Source organism: Octodon degus, unplaced genomic scaffold, assembly GCF_000260255.1.
Source record: "Octodon degus isolate 3935 unplaced genomic scaffold, OctDeg1.0 scaffold00129, whole genome shotgun sequence".
Taxonomy (NCBI): Eukaryota; Metazoa; Chordata; class Mammalia; order Rodentia; family Octodontidae; genus Octodon; species Octodon degus.
In genome coordinates, this window is record NW_004524705.1 from 5440542 (window position 1) to 5447266 (window position 6725).

Below are 6725 nucleotides of genomic sequence, written 5' to 3' on the forward strand. Positions count from 1 at the left end.
CTAAGATGTCTCTCGGGTAGGTGGATGTTCAAGAAGAAGGGGGTGGTGAATGAAAGCAAGAGACAGGAAAAGGAGTATTGTGGGACTGTCCTTCTTCAAGGTTGTATATGGTGAGATTTTTGGACTTATGTGCAAACATGAGAAGCATAGAATTCTTTATCCTATTTTTAAAATATAACCTATTGTCTATCTTAAACAAATTGTGTATAAAAGAAGCTATAAAGACCAGTAGTGGTCAGTTTTGTCTGTTTGTGGAGATTTGACAACCAGGGGATAAAACAAAATTAGCATTAATGTTGTGTTTGATTCTTGTCAAAGTCATTCACCCTGTGTGTCATGTTTCAACAATTTAAACTCAGTGGTAGAACAGTTACCTAGCATGCTCCAGGCCTGGCTTAGATACATTGCACTACAAAACAAAGAAAGCTAAAAGAAGTTTAAAATACTGAAAGTATTTGGAGAAACATTTACAGTTTCTTTCCTCTATTCAGTTTCAGCTTTGAGTTCTTACCGCACTCGCATGGTAGAAGGCCCAGAAAGCTGCTAGGCTTTTACCTCAGTGCTTCCGATTCTCTTTGTTCAGAATCATAGAAATACAGAAACACAGGACCACCTAACTCTGAATTCTAACTGTGAATCTTTGCAGTGCATATATGCTCTAAAAGTTGCCTAGTATACCCAATTTCCTGTCAGTCTTTATAGGAACTTGATATGCAAGACAGGAAACATGGCTCTGTTGGTGAAGTTGTTTCCCAAAAGAATAGAAATAAATAATTCTGATATGCCATGCATTTATTTTCAATTCAACATTGAAGTAAACAGTAATCACACAGTGGCAAAATTTCTTACTGTAAATGACGAAAGTAAATAATGAAATAAATACATAGAAAAAAAATAACTAGGGCATTAATTGTTCCTTTCAATAGACCAGTAAAATAAAGCAGAAAATTGTCCAACCTGTCCTTTGTATATACATACATTTTTTCTTCCGTTTTTCTTTCTTTTCTCCTTTCCTGCACTTCAATTCCCTTATTTTGAACAGGTGCTTATTCTTTCAAAATATCTATTGTACCTCTAAGATTTCATTTACTCTTTCAGGTTCTTACACTGGGAAGACAATGCAATGTTTACACATGCAGGTCTGATTTATTTCACTTTCCACTGTGTTCTCTAGCTGCATCCATTTACCTATAAAAACCTTGAGTGCATCATTCTTCATAGCCTAGTAATACTCCATTGTATAAAAGTGCCACATTGTTTTATCCATTCCTGGGTTGATGGATGGGTATTTTGTTTGTTTCCAAGATTTAGCTATGACAATTTTTAAGTTTATTTATTTATTTAGTACAGAGTCCCTACACAGCTTGGAATAGTAGTGATCCTCCTGTCTCAGTCTTTCCAGCTCTGGGATTACAGGAGTATGGCATCACGCCCAGTTTCAGTGGCAGGCATGGTGTGCTCACAGTTCTGGGTCAGCATGGTATGCAGAACCAGGGACAGAACCCAGACCCTTGCACTTGCCAGTCAGGTACTTACACAACCAAGCTGTCTCTCCAGCCCTTAGTTATCTAGACAATTTGTGCTGCTATAAGCATTGGTGCACCTGTACCTCTGTGGTGTGATGTTTTGAGGTCTTCTGGAACAATACCAGGGAGGGTGACAGCTCAGTTAAATAGAACCTCCAATCCTAGACTTTTGAGGAGTTTCCACAGTGATTTCCACAATTGTCATACCAGTTTATACTCCCACCTACAGTGGAGAATGGTTCCCATTTCCCCACAGGCTCTCTTCTTGACAATAACTATTCTTGGAGTGATATTGACTCTCAGTGTCATTTCAGTTTGCGTTTCTTGTAATGACCAACGAGTTTCAAAAATTTTTCACATATTTATTTACATTATTTCTATTTCTTCATCTGAGAAATGTGTATTTTTCTCAGATGTGTATTTTTGAATTTGGACTTTGAAATTTAGGGGCCCAATTTTTTTCTTTTAATTTTATTTCTTCATATGTTCCAGATAGGAGATTTTTGTCTGAAGGACAGTTGAATAAATTTAAATTCATGGGTTTCCTCTTTACTTTTCTGGTGAATTTTTTTTTTGACATGCAGAAACTTTTCAATATGATGAGATCCCAGTTGTTGATTCTTTAAAATACTTCCCATGCAGTTTGCTTTTGTTCATGAACTCTCTGCCTACCCTTACGTCTTCAGGTTTTTACTTACTTCCTCCTCCAGTAGATTTAGTGTTTCTCTTTTAATATTTAGATGTTTGATCTATTTTGACCTTAGTTCAGTGTCTGGTGATAGACATCACTGTAAATTTAGCCCTCATTGTGTTAAAACTTTTTCCTGTAAAATTTACCAATGAGGATAACTTGCTCCTAGTGAATATATTTGGCCCCTTTGTCAAAGTTAAGGTGGCCATGTGTCCTTGTAGTTGTGTCTCTATTACTTAATCTGTTCAATTTATCCTTTGTTTTGTTTTTGCCAGTGTCATGCTCATTTTAATCAAAATAGCTTTGTAGCATAATTTAACATCAGCAATTGTGGTGCCTCCCACCTTTCCTTTGTTGTCCAGGATTGCATTTTTTAGGTCTCTTCTCTTCTGGTTCCAGATTAATTTTAGAAATTTTTTATATTTAAGCTTTTAGATTTTTAGATCTGTGATTGCATTGAATATGTATAACATTTTTGTGAGTATTTTCATAATGTTGTTGTTTTCTAATCCATGAGCAAGGGAAAATATTTCCATTTTCTAACATTCTCTTTAGTCTCTTCGTTCAGAGTACTATAATTTTCATTATATAAATTTTTTATCTTGTTTGTTAGATTGATTCCTATGTATTTCATTTTTTGGTTGTTATTGTGCAAGGTGTGGTTTGCCTAATTTCTGTTTTAGTTTCCTTTGTTGTTTGCATGTAGAAATGCTATTAATTTTTAAGTGTTGAGATTGTTTGTATCCAGCCTTACTCTTAAATTTTGTTATTAAATCTACAAGTTTTTGGGGTCTTCCCAAAGTTTTAGGGATCTTCCGTGTAGAGTTTCATGTTATCTGCACAAAATCATAATTTTACTTCTTGGGCCAGGGAGATGGCTCAGTGAGATAAGCGCTTCCCTGGCAAATGCTGAGTTCAATCCCTGGTTCCACCAAAACAAAACAAAAAAAAAAAAAAAAAACCAAAGAAACCAAAAAAAAAAAAGGATGAGGGTGAACTTCTAGCTCTAACTTAGTAGACAATGCATAAAAAAATTTTACTGGATGCTGGGCTGTCAGCACACACTTATAATCCCATAATTTCACTTCTTCCTTTCCGGTCCTTAATTTCCCTCTCTTACCTGATTGCTTTGGCTAATGTTTACAGAAATATACTGAACTGAAGTGGTGACAGTGTACATCCTTGTCTTGTTACTAATTATAAAATGAAAGCATTCAGTTATTGTCCATTTAGAATGATGTTTGGGTTTTTTTTTTCACAGATCATTTTTATCAGATTTAGATAAAGTCCACATATTCCAATTTTGTAAGGTTTTTTTTTTATCATATGTGGGCGTTGAACTTTATCTAAGGTGTGCCTTCATCTAGTGAGATGATCATGTGATTTTTATCTCTGGCTCTGTTGATATAGTACAATGCATTTATTGATTTGTATGTGTTGAACTATCCCTGCATTCCTGGGATGAAGTCCACTTGGTCATGGTACACAATCTTCTGAATGATTTGCTGAATTATCTTTCCTAATATCTTACTGAGAATTTCAGCATCCATGTTCATTAGGGAAACTGGCCTATAGTTCTCTTGTATTGGATGGATCTCTCTGATTTTGTTATAAGGGTAGTACTTGTCTCTAGTCATGTGTTAGAAATTAATTGCTTCTCTTTCAATTTCATTGAAGAGTTTGGGGAGTATTAGCATTAGCTCATCTCTAAATTTTTAATAGAGTTTAATAGTGACTCAGTCATGACATGAACTTCTTTTGTCATTATTGGTAATATTTCAATTACAGGTCTGGAGAGATGGCTCAGTAGAATAAGCGCTTCCCTGGCAATTGCAAGGGCCTGATCTCAATACCCAGTTCTGACAGAAAAAAAAATGCAATGTCCTCATGATTTTGTCAAATTTCTGAATTGTTCAGTGTCTCAGCATTTCTCTAAGGATTTTAATTTCATATTTTATCTTACCATATCTATATAAGTTTATTTTAAGATATTTTTCTACTATTTTGATCTATTTTGATCAATAATTGGAAGCAAATTAATTTGATTTAATGACTGTGCTATAATATTGTTTATTTTATTATTCCTGTTACAAATAATTATATCTAGTGCATTTACTTAAATGTAAAAGTCATAATGTCTGTTGTTTTTTAAAAGAATTTATATTGCTGAAGTGGAACTATCCTCATTTCACAGATAGATGTAAAGTAAAATGCTTTATTTGGAAATGTTTTATTTCATAATGGGCTAGTCTTTGCCCATAAAATTTTGTTGCCTAAATATACCACTCATATTAATAGCTTGACAGATCAAACTAGGCTCTGCTGGTGTTGCTGGGTTTCACAGTTCTTTTTCAGCTGTCTTCAGTTTCAGCCAGAGACCAATTTCCTACCCACTGGGCTGTGAGGGTCAAGGTCATGTGTCCATCTGATTGGACTATGGCAGTCAGCAGTTTGGCCAAAAACAAAATACATTTTCTTTTAAAGATCTATACTAGATAGCTTCAACATTTGTAGCACCTTGACTGTTAATAAAACAAACTCCCCTTTCTAATGTGGTGGACCTAATCTCATCATTTGAAAGACTTGTAGTAATGGAAAGACTGAACTCTGAAAAGAGCGTTGCACTAAAAGAAGCTCTTTGGACCTGACCCAAATATTGGCTCTTCTCTAATTCTCCGGACTGACAGCCACACACAAATGTTCAAATTGTTGGTTTCAACAGTCATTGGAGTCAACTTTAAAATCTTTCTTATTTCCTCAACACACACACACACACACACACACACACACACACACACACACAAATGCATCCTATTAGACCTGTTTCTCTGGAGAAATTCAACACTATATTTATCATTTTTGCATAGTTTTTCTTCTAAGATATGGAAATCTAATTCTTTAATTCATTTATTCTTTAGATGTTTTAAAACTTTATAAAACATTTGGGTTTTATATTGGTTAACTTTCATGTTACTTGGCAAAATACCTGATACTGGCAATAAGGAGATAGCAAAAGCTCCTTTAGCTTACAGATTGATTACTCATGTCTTAGTAAAATGAAATTAGAGATGTTTGAAATAAAATAAATAATAGACCCACCAATGAAATTATCTATATTTTTAGTTGTTATAGTAATACAGAGCTTGGAATACAGATTTTATTAAAACAATACATATTTAGTACTTAAAATTTAGTTATTATCATTTCTCTAGAGTATAGAGTTTCTGAATGAAACTTATAGACAATGCGCGTGTGCTCTCAGTAGTCTTCTAGAATGCTTTTCTGGTTGCTCCGAACAACCCCAGACAGCGAGTGACTTCACGCAGTGACTCTAAGGACGAGCGGTGCTGTGAGATTCACACCAGACATGAAAAATTACAGAATCCCACTCAGATGAAAGTGCATGTGGAGAACTTAAGCCAGGCCCACAATCACCCAGCTGGATAGCCTTTCACAAGCCTTGTCTACTTCAATTTGAGGCTCTTAGAAAGAAAATATGACGCCCACACTGAAGGTATTACAGTATCTCTAAGGTGGACATAATGGTGCAGTGAACACTTCAAGGACCAGAAAACACAGAGGATTCATGTGGCACTTTGGTGTTATTTGCCACTGCCAAGTGTCTCCTCCAGGAGCATTTCAGTTGTCACTATTATTTATGGTAATTCATGATCACTCATAATTATTTGTGTTCTGACATTTTTTACATTATTTTTCTTTGATCTTCTCATACCGGATTGCAGTTTCCCTTGGTTTCTCCTGTCACTTTCAGTTCTTCACAAACTCAGTAGTAAACAACACAAAGATGGTAGAGCGTAGCTGGCCTACCTCCTCCCATCTTCCCTGGTCCAGCACAGCTCCTGTGCTCTTCAACATCCATCCATGGGGAAGGCTAAGAGAGTGTACAGCATTTTGTTTTCATGAAGAACCTCAAAATTGATTATAATAGCAAATGTCTTGTGTCTTGACTTAAATTCCAGCTTGTATGGAGTGTGATCATGTTTTTCCAGCTACCTCTTCTCTAGGACAGCACTGCCATTTCTATGAGTGTCACACTCAATTTCTTTCAAACCTAAAACCTGGCAAACAATAGTATTACTTGTAGCTGATTTTAGTGAAAAATCTGTCACAGAAATGAACAAAGGCTAATGTGTTTTTCCCTATCTCAGTTTGAGCTTTAAATCAACAAAAGGGATTTAACACAAATTCTCAGAATGATCCATGGCGAAATAGAAGAATATGTGGATTTATACAAATAACTCGAAAATTTCTCAAAGAAAGGGTCCTGATTCCAGCTCCAATATTTTGTTTTCAATAGTATGAAGGAAGACAGAAAAAAATAAATGCTAGACATTGTCTTTTCTAAAGACAATGGAGATTCTTCAATTCCTGCAGCCTTAGAAACAATTTCCAAGATAGTTGCTAAGAAGGTGGATCGGTGAGCTCAAGATGTGCACCTGCGGGCTGTGGTGAGGATGTGCACCTGCGGGCTGTGGTGAGGATGTGCA